The sequence below is a fragment of the Clupea harengus genome, chromosome 3 (assembly GCF_900700415.2).
Source record: "Clupea harengus chromosome 3, Ch_v2.0.2, whole genome shotgun sequence".
Taxonomy (NCBI): Eukaryota; Metazoa; Chordata; class Actinopteri; order Clupeiformes; family Clupeidae; genus Clupea; species Clupea harengus.
The window spans coordinates 30,463,036-30,473,035 of NC_045154.1; the positions used below are offsets into that span (position 1 = coordinate 30,463,036).

The window sequence follows — 10,000 nt, forward strand, 5'->3', positions numbered from 1 at the left end:
TTCACCCACAAATCTTCACTGCCTAATATCAGTGAGACTAATATCATATGATAATATATATAATATCATATCATTTATAGACATTTCACCTTCTTGTCCAGGCAAGTTCTTCCACACACACTCAGGAACAGAGCATCAAAAAGCTAACAATTCATATGCCAACACAAAGCCCAATGAAGAGGCAAATGTCAGGGATGAACAACATGTGTGCTCGTTCACAAACAGACGCACACACACACACACGCACACACACACACACACACACACACACACACACACACCATCTGTGGTAATGCATCTCAACCTGGGTGTAGCCCTTGGCGGTATTGTTTTCTGGTTCGGTGGATCTCTCTCATTTAACTAGCTGATGGTTCGAACCAGGTCAGAGACCTGGAGAACAGCATCTGGACCGCCAAACTGCCACACTGCCACAAAGACACAACGGCATAAACATAAATACACACAGACAAAAATCGCAAAAAAACGTGTTTGTGATGCAGCAGTGTGAACACACACTCACACACCCTTTGAGAGAGTGGATAAGACACCCATTACAGTCCTAAGTGGGCTTGCTGACAAAGAGCCGCACCAACACTTTAACTCTAATGGACATCAACTTTAATAAATAAATATCACTTAAATAAATAAATATCACTAAATGTTTCAAGTCAGTCACTGGTCCATAAGGCCATTTAAACTCGAGTGTGTGACACTGGTTTGTGTAGAGGTCTGCGTGGACATTAGGTTGGCAGGCTAAGTGCTTGGGGATTAGAGTGTGTGTTATAGAAACCCATGGAAAGGCGTTGGGATTTGTTTGGCTCTCTTTGGAGGAACTTTTGGGCTTCTGGGATGCATTTCCTGTTCCCGCTCTGTGACTGAGTGGTGTGACCTGAGGGAATGAGGTCACATCAGGTCAGGCTGAGTGTGAGAGAATCCCTCCATGAGTGTCAGCCCGATTGTGTGTTTGTGTGTGAGAGGGAGATATATATTACACAAGTAAAAGGTCTCGCTCTCCCTCACACAGTCATTCATATCGCACAGTCATTCATATATATATATATATGAATGACTGTGCGAGGGAGAGCGAGACCTTTTACTTGTGTAAAAAGTTCCCTGGGGAGGGTCACGAGACGGACAGGGCAGTTGAGACATGCAGCTACTACAAGTATCTGTGTTGGAGTGTGTGTGTGTGTGTGTGTGTGTGTGTGTGTGTGTGTGTGTGTGTTTATGACTCCTGTGTTGGAGTGTGTAAACAGCACTTGGGTGTGGGCACATTTTTCACACTTGATATACAGATACCAACCCTCTTTTGGCATGCTGTCTACAAAGAACTCTGTTTGCTAGCTCATTGTCTTCCACTCTCGCGCGGTTTTTCTGACTGCAATGTATTTATGCAACAAGGTTTTGCTCTCTTGTACCCCACGGTTTCCTTCAGCGGGACAAGCGGTTGTAATACCTCTTCCTGTGTGACAGAGTGACACATCATCCTTGACTGTCAGCGTCCACTGGCGCATGTTAAAGATGAATTGCTCTAATGACTCCACACACACGCACACGCACACGCACACGCACACGCACACACACACACCTACACACACACACCTTTCAGTCAGTACTACTACAGGATACTCAAACCTCTCTACCTGTACCTCAGATTCATATTGTGCGTTACCACTACATACCACAGCGTGTTCAAATCTCTTTATCTCGGTTTGTTTTTTTAGTCAAAAGGTTTACTTCTCACCAGGCAAGGTACTTTTGGAAGCCAGGAAACATGCTGCCAATAGGTGAAAGGTCTCTTTATTGCCAGACAAATAACTGTAGGGAAAAGAGATGCTGTGTCATTGTTACTGATATGACATATCAGGGAATTTACATATGGTAGGGAAAATCATTGAGGTTTCAGTTTTAGTGATGTCAGCCAGCCCCCCCCCACACACACACACACACACACACACACACTTTCCCCCCTCATACATCAGTAGACTAGTAGAAGCCAGCTATATATACTTTCTTATTCATGCTGCCTTTCTTTGTTGTCTCTTTCAAACACATACACATACGCATGTTCATGTATGTATGTGTGTGTGTGTGTGTGTGTGTGTGTCGCCATTCTGACACTGTCTGATCACTGTCTGAAAAGGCCTCATTGAAACAGGGCAGGGCAGCAGCTTAGGTCATGCTGAGAGAATGTGATGAACTGGCAAATGCTTTCTCCCACTGCCTACACACATAGTCCAGACACGACCACAACTCACGCAAATGCACACACAGAAATGCATTAAACATGGAGTGACAACATCAACTGAACACTAGAGCAAAACGACATCAGAGAAATAAGATATGGATAAATAACATCAGCCTGATTAGATGACATCAGGAGATCTTAAACACACTGCTTACCAAATCTCTCAAAATATACTTATTATTAAGAACAGGATATCTAAACACCCAGAAAAAAGAGCTGATGGCATACCACCTGTCTTTATCGCAAGATACATCTATGGGCAGGGCTGGCTGGCAGCTGTCCTTAAGAGGTCAACGTGAGTGTGTGTGTGTGTGTGTGTGTGTGTGTGTGTGAGAGAGAGAGAGACAGAGAGTGACAGAGAGAGAGAGTGTCATGTGTGTTTGTGCATGTGTTGATGTGTAAGGGGTGACCAGCAGCTGTCTGTCTGTCTGTGCTTATGGTTTAGTGTGTCCCCTTACCAACAAAGCCTACAGTATGGTTTTGCTATACATCTTAGTCAGCTGGTCCTTACACCTGTTACACTACTGCTGAGGTAAGCGGTGTGTGCGTGCATGTGTGTGTGTGTGTGTTCAAAACACATGTGTGGGAAGTTGTGAATGATGGGGACTTGTGCTGACATATGGCAAAGACTATATATAGCAGGAGAATGAACCCTTGAATGAATGGACCTGGAACTATTGATAAAAAAAATGTACTGAAAGGCCCTGAGACACAAAGAAGGGAAGGGGCAGCACGGACAGAAATCTGTTGTTTTACACCCGCCTGTTCGAGGGTGGTGTCTGCGCCTTACACTCAGTGGTTTCATGACAGTAACACATCTAAATAGCTACTCACAGGCAGAATCACATGGGAGCTTGGAGCCAAATCACCAGCCTTCACACAAGGACCGAGACCATTACACACCGACAGTGGATCAATATTTTCCCCCTTAGTTCAATAACTGAAATAGACCATCTGAAAAGTCAGTGAGCCTTGTAACACATCTGCTTCACCCACGCACACACACTTTCTAACTTCCTGTCACAGATGCGGAAGACACAAACCACATTTTGGCTTTCACCCCACAACCACCCACCATCTCAAATCCATTCATTCTTAACATAACTGGATGATGAACTTTGATGATAATAGACCTAACTACCATACCAAGTGCATCCATACCAGTGTTTTCCTGATTTGTACAAGCACACACGCACACACACACACACACACACACACACACACTCCAATCTCTTGCTGGCTCTCTGGCACATTAAGAAGGATTAGGGAGGATCCCCCTTCCAACGACCACTCTACAGTGGGGGGAAACGCAACTGTTACCATTCAGCCAGAGCATTATCTGTTCCCAACTGCTGAGCTGGCACTGTCTGTCTGTCAGTCTGTCGGTCTGTCGGTCTGTGTGGACATGCAGGTGGCCTGTTCAAAGGCTTCGCTGCAGAGAGGAAGTGAGAGCCTTTTTCTCTTTGTGCCAGATACACACACACACACACACACACACACACACACACACACACACACACACACACACACACACACACACACACACACACACACACACACACACACACACACAGAATGGCTTTGACAGTGGTGGGTTCCCTGATTTGATTTCCCTTTAATTTGATTAAGAAATATGTGCCCAACATACAGTCTCTCAATTAGTGGTAATCAGAGATGAGAATGTAACTGAATAAAAAAGTCTGCCATCATTCAGTAGGGCGCAACACAACCACGGGTTTTAAAACTAGGCTGTATGGCGTTCCTTCACGCTGAGAACACTACAGAGGCCTCCTCTTATGTGTGTGTATGAGAGAGAGAGAGAGAGAGAGAAATAGTGTCTGTGTGTGTATGTGTGTGTGTGCGTGTGTGTGTATGTGTGTGTGTATATGTGTGTGTGACTGTGTGTGTGTGTATATGTGTGTGTGTGTATGCATGTATGTGTGTGTGTGTATGTGTGTGCATGTGTGTGTATGTGTGTGCATGTGTGTGTGTGTCTGTATGTATGTGTGTGCATGTGTGTGTGTGTATCTGTATGTATGTATGTGTGTGTGTGTGTGTGTGTGTGTGTGTGTATCTGTATGTGTGTGTGTGTGTGTGTGTGTGTGTGCTCACTTGCCTGCCTGAGCATGTGCGGCAGCTGCAGTAGTCTACATGGGGATGCTTCTTTGTTCAGGATCGACACTTTTGACTGAAAGAATGGAAAATCAATGTGGCGGCTCATAGATGCGAGCTGCCATTGGCCAGGCCCTAACAGCTAGGTTTAAATCCAGATGCTCATGCATGGATCCCTGTTCAGATCTATAGATTACCACACCAAAGATCACTGCGCTAACCCTCATCCCTGACCACCACCCTCATCTTCACTATGATCACAGACACCAGGTTGACACCCTTTGAGTGAGAGAGGTTCTACAGACTACACATGAACGGGATGCTTCTGGTAAACAGACAACCTCATAATGCCATGGAGGTGGTGGTTTCCCTAAATCATTTTCCCACAACCCCTTTCTTCTCTGTTCATCTCTCTTTCCAATATCCCTCCCCACACCCACTCATCCCTTTCTCTTTCTCTCTCTCTCTCTCTCTCTCTCTCTCTCTCTCTCTCTCTCTCTCTCTCTCTCTCTCTCTCTCTCTCTCTCTCTCTCTCTCTCCTGAGACTTTAATGATACGTTACAGGTTGCTCTCCTTTGTTCCCTTGGGGAGAAAAACAAGGGTGGAGAATCTTCACTTTAGATTTACAAGACCTAGTATGTGTTTCACAGATTTTACTTGGAAAAATAATCTCAAAATCTCATGTTTGCACACACACACACACACACACACACACACACACACACACACACACACACACACAGACACACACACACACACACACACACACACACACACTCCCTCTCTTCCTTCTTCACGCATGCACACACACACACACACACACACACACACACACCCTCTCTTCCTTCTTCGCGCATGCACACACGTGCACACACACTCAGACTGGAACTCTCCTGAGAGGTGGTAGTATTTCTACCTCCACTCATTGTTCAGTCTTTGTTTCAGCTCTTTTGTCTTACCCAGAATCTGTAGTGCATTCCATAAAAGCATATAAAATATCAAATGCTTTTTGCAGATGACCACATGGCAGCCTCTTAGTGTACACAAGTTATCATATTGTCCACTGCGTTTATATAAAATGTTGTCGGTTAATCTAAATGTTTGGACATGCCTGATAATATATTTCAGATATATTAATATATATTATATTTCAATGATTTTATCTATATATATTATAAATTATATTATATTTTCAAAACTACATTTCAGGTCTAGTTAATGGGTATCACAAAGATGTACAGAGAAATTACACAGTGTTTTTAACATTGTGTATGATGTACCTGGATCAGGGAAATCAAGCTCTTGTGTGTGTGTGTGTGTGTGTGTGTGTGTGTGTGTGTGTGTGTGTGTTTAGGTCCTGATGCATCTCTAACATGCCATCTCACCACAATGCATGCGGCTCCAGTTCCAACGTGTATCAAAACACATCTAGGAAACAAAGAGTGACATCACGAGGCAAAGTCCCGCCTCCCACCCCATCTATATGGTGTGATTGGCTAGTCGAGATGATCACCAAGATGCCCGTCAAAATGTAATACCTGGATAGTGACATCACAATAGAAATCCTCTGCCACCAGAATCAAAACATTTACCAGCCATGGCGATTGCAACAGTATGAGTAATATTACATCATGTTCCAGTGGCATATCACGGGTGGAAATGAGAGAATTTATCGTAAAATAAGGAGTGTGGCCAATGACGTGGAGTGGACTGATGCTGATATCATATTCAGAATGGATGAACTGAACAAAACAACTGACCAAGTGGAAACAGGAAACAGAACACCATAGGGGGTGAGCATCAAAGCCGATGCTGTGAACAAAGTGATCCACATGTCAGTGTGAACACAGCCACAGTGTCACACACACTTGAGCATGCAAAACTACAAACGCACACGAAACAAAACATTAACACAATGATATCAGCCAATTGCTGAAAAAAAGTTTTGAATACTAATGCTCAGGTTATCTGAAGAAACAGGCAGGAGCAACAGCATGCAGCATGTACGTAAGTGTCAGTGCACACACACACACACACACACACACTGATTGTGCAACATAGACACAATCCTGCTGTGGCTGCAGCTGCTGACTCATAGGAGCATTTGTGCAAAGAGAGACACAGGAATAAAGCGAGGATTTCAGCCCATACCATGTCACTGGGGCCCCACTGTCACTCACTCACTCCCACACACACACACACACACACACACACACACACACACACACACACACACACACACACACACACACACACACACACACACATGTCCTAACCATGGCCTCACTATCTCATGTACACACTCAAATGCACACACACACACAGGCCATATCACAGAAAGTGACCAGCGATATAGAGATATGGCTTAAAGAGATCTATAGCGAGACTGCACCTTGACCAGCTGGGAGAACATACTGAACAGTCCAGTCCAGTCCAGTCCAGAGAGACAGTTCTGTGAGTCACTAGGAGTGCATTTACCCACTCATTCAGTGAATTGTGTCATCACACGTTACTCTCGACGCAGAGTGCGCCAGCGCTACTCACACACACACACACGTTACGTCCCTTCCTCCTTTCCTGATAAACGGACAAACTAATCTGTCTTTGCTTTCTCGTCCACTGAGACACAACACAAAAGAATGGAAAATGGATAAAGCGACTGGAAAAGACTAGTGATTAAGTTCTCTTCATACAGCCCGGCTTCCCAGAGGGTGTATTGGTGATATGGGCTTGTCTGGCATTCTTCAGCTGCTAAGACTTGTTCTGACTAAGTGTGTTGTGATGACATAGTACCTCTTGAGAAATAGGTGTGGATGACATTATAGGTCGGTCATATCAGTGCTGCAGTGGAAATCAGATGACACAAATGTATGAGAAGACAATCTGCACACAGAAAGAGATATGTTGATACCATGTGATACTACAAAGAGGTTTTTCACATGATCACCACACTGAGCCCCTTTTTCAAACGGTCTCATTTCCGACATGGACAGTTTGTCATTCCTTTCTGGAAGTGGGAAGAGAGAGTCTGCACACACACACATGCACAAATTCAAGAGGATGGGTTCAAAGATCAAAAAACAGATGTATAGTGTTTGACAAAATATACACCAAATGACTAACACATGTGGCCTGGGCCGTCCCCACCCAGCCCCCTGCCAATCACACACAGAGGGAATCTGCTCTACCCTGTAAGATCGCCACACACTGCATTGCATAATATGACACAGGACCTTATCAACTTTGTCACTTTACCTGATTGTAATAAGAGTCAGGTTTAGTTAAGTTTACTGGGTATTAACTTCTTACTAAGCTGCTGGCCTTCTGTGAAAGCAATCTTTCTGATCCGATTTATCAGCGCGACGATTTTGTTATAGTCAACTCTGCCACAGTGTCCACGTGGTAAGGCATGAAAAAGAGAAATGTTTTGTTGTCTAGAGTCTACAGGATTTCAAATAACTACAGTTAACAGCAGCCCTGAAGTGCCTGTTGGTTACTCCACTTCAGTCTGCCACGGTGATTGAATTCTCCGATGACAAACGCATCCAGCCTCCCATGTGCTTTGACTTGTGTGCTGTCATTCGAAACTAAATTCACTACAGGCTACGGCCTCATTGAAACCTATAGCATACGAAAATGTCAGCATGCTTTGGCTGAATTTGTGTGATTTTGTGTTAAATTGCAATGCATGCTTCAGAAAGACAAAGTGACGAATGTTAAAAGCAAATACACAGCGAGTGGACAACTGTTCCGAAAGAACAATAACGCAGCCAAAATGGGTTGTTCATGCGAGATCGCCTGTCCCATGTTCTACTACTACAACAAAATAAGTAATCCACCACACATTAGAAATTATCTCTGAACGAGAAGAAACCACCGGGCTCCTATTTGTCCTGTTCGTCACTGAGATTCCTAGAACAACAACCCATAACGAGGAACAATAACGAGGCTGAAGCGGACCAATGCCAGATGACTATCCGAGATTGAGTTTACTAGGAGTCAGTCGTCCCGCACGCGCGCAGGACCGATGATTAACAACCGCCGATCCTTTCATTACATCGGTGAAAGAAACACAGACTCAGACATAAGACACATACCTCCAAGTTCCCCTTAGATTGCGAGTCTTGGAAGAAAAAACTTGTTCAGATGTCAAACAGTAAAAAGGATTTGTTGAACATCCGTGCAATTTCCGAACACGTCTCTTTTAAGGTGTGTCTGCGTATCTGCTTTTTTCCTCTGTTGGAAACAGTTCAGTTACGGGACCCATAGAAAATGTAAATTAACACTAGGCGGTGGGGGGCTGGCTTATACGACCCAATACTGGATTCACACAAAGACTCCGCCCCATTACCTCATGTTTATTCATGAAGGGGAGCCCCAAGAATTCACTGGGCGTGGCACATAAAAGAGGAGGAGACTGACGCGCGCACTGGGATAGATGCAATTGTTTGGCATTTTTCTCTTTGTGTGTTTTCATCATCAACATTTACGTGTACACAAGCAGCTTATGTTGCTGTGATGCTGACGATCACACGAAACTGTATTTGCATCCGTAACCCAATACCCCCTAAAGTGTTCATTGTCAACAAGACATATTTTTATTAGATTTAATCCGTTTACCGATTAATCCGTGGGGCTCCAACGATGTCTCCCCTTTTGTTAAATTGACAACCAGGAATTATTGTTTTTGGTTCTTTGCAAGGCTCTGGGAAATATTTAGACCCAGGTTATACATATTTCACATCCTCACTGGCCCCTTCTGGCGAGCGCTCAACACAGTCGGAGGAGAAGAAGGGTGATGAGTTCAGCGGAAGATGTGTCATGTGCGCGAGCAGAAACGCAATTTCCAGTAATCGCTGGCCAGCATGCAGAGGATGCTGCAAAGTTGACCGCGCCAGGGTCCAGAAACATCGATCATTTCTTTTTTTTATAGAGACTAGTCACGTCAGACATTTGCGTTATCAATTGCCAACAGTAGATTCACCTGCATTAAACGTTGTTTATCCTTAACATTTTCTAAAAAGTATATGAAAACGTTATAATAAAGGTAAGACGTATATACAATGATGCAATATTAAGTCTTTAGGGCTTTAGCCTACAAAATCGAACAAAGAACTGGATACCCTTATAGTGTGTGTGTACTATGATGAGCTCTTGTGAGACGTTTTATGTAACTTCTAGGAACGTGGCTACATTCCATAGTGTTGCCTCACACTTTCTTCAGGGTGACTGAGTCAGGGTGGGGTCTAGCAGATTTTTGGGGTACAGAATCAAAATGTCTTTACCCCTGCTACTCATACTCTGACTCACCCTAGGCCCTGTGTGTGTGTGTGTGTGTGTGTGTGCGACTGCGACTGAGAGAGAGAAGACAACACTGTACACCGACCCCCATCCCTCTCAGGACGTACAGGAAACAGATGTGGGTCGGTGGAAAGAGGGGGAGGGAGGTTCTGATCTGTGGGGGGGGGGGGGGGGGGACAGAACCACAGAATTTATAGACCACAGCCAGAGTGTGATTGTCTAGAAAAAAAAAGGTACTCTGGAAATGGTATTCATAATGCAAAGAAATATGAGTGAAATGGCTTAAAGACAGAACTTCACTTGCATGATCTCTTCGTCCATTCAGAATAAAAAAATTGC

At 44.2% G+C, this 10,000-nt stretch overlaps 1 protein-coding gene across 1 annotated transcript in view; it reads right to left on the reverse strand.

The window, feature by feature from the left end:
* The window catches only part of fam107b (family with sequence similarity 107 member B), a 25,296-nt gene extending 16,646 nt beyond the window's left edge, over positions 1-8,650 (reverse strand). The window contains exon 1 of the mRNA XM_012839136.3: positions 8,458-8,650. The gene's annotated coding sequence lies outside the window, so the exon portion shown is untranslated. The remainder of the gene's footprint in view (positions 1-8,457) is intronic.
* Positions 8,651-10,000: the final 1,350 nt, after the last annotated feature.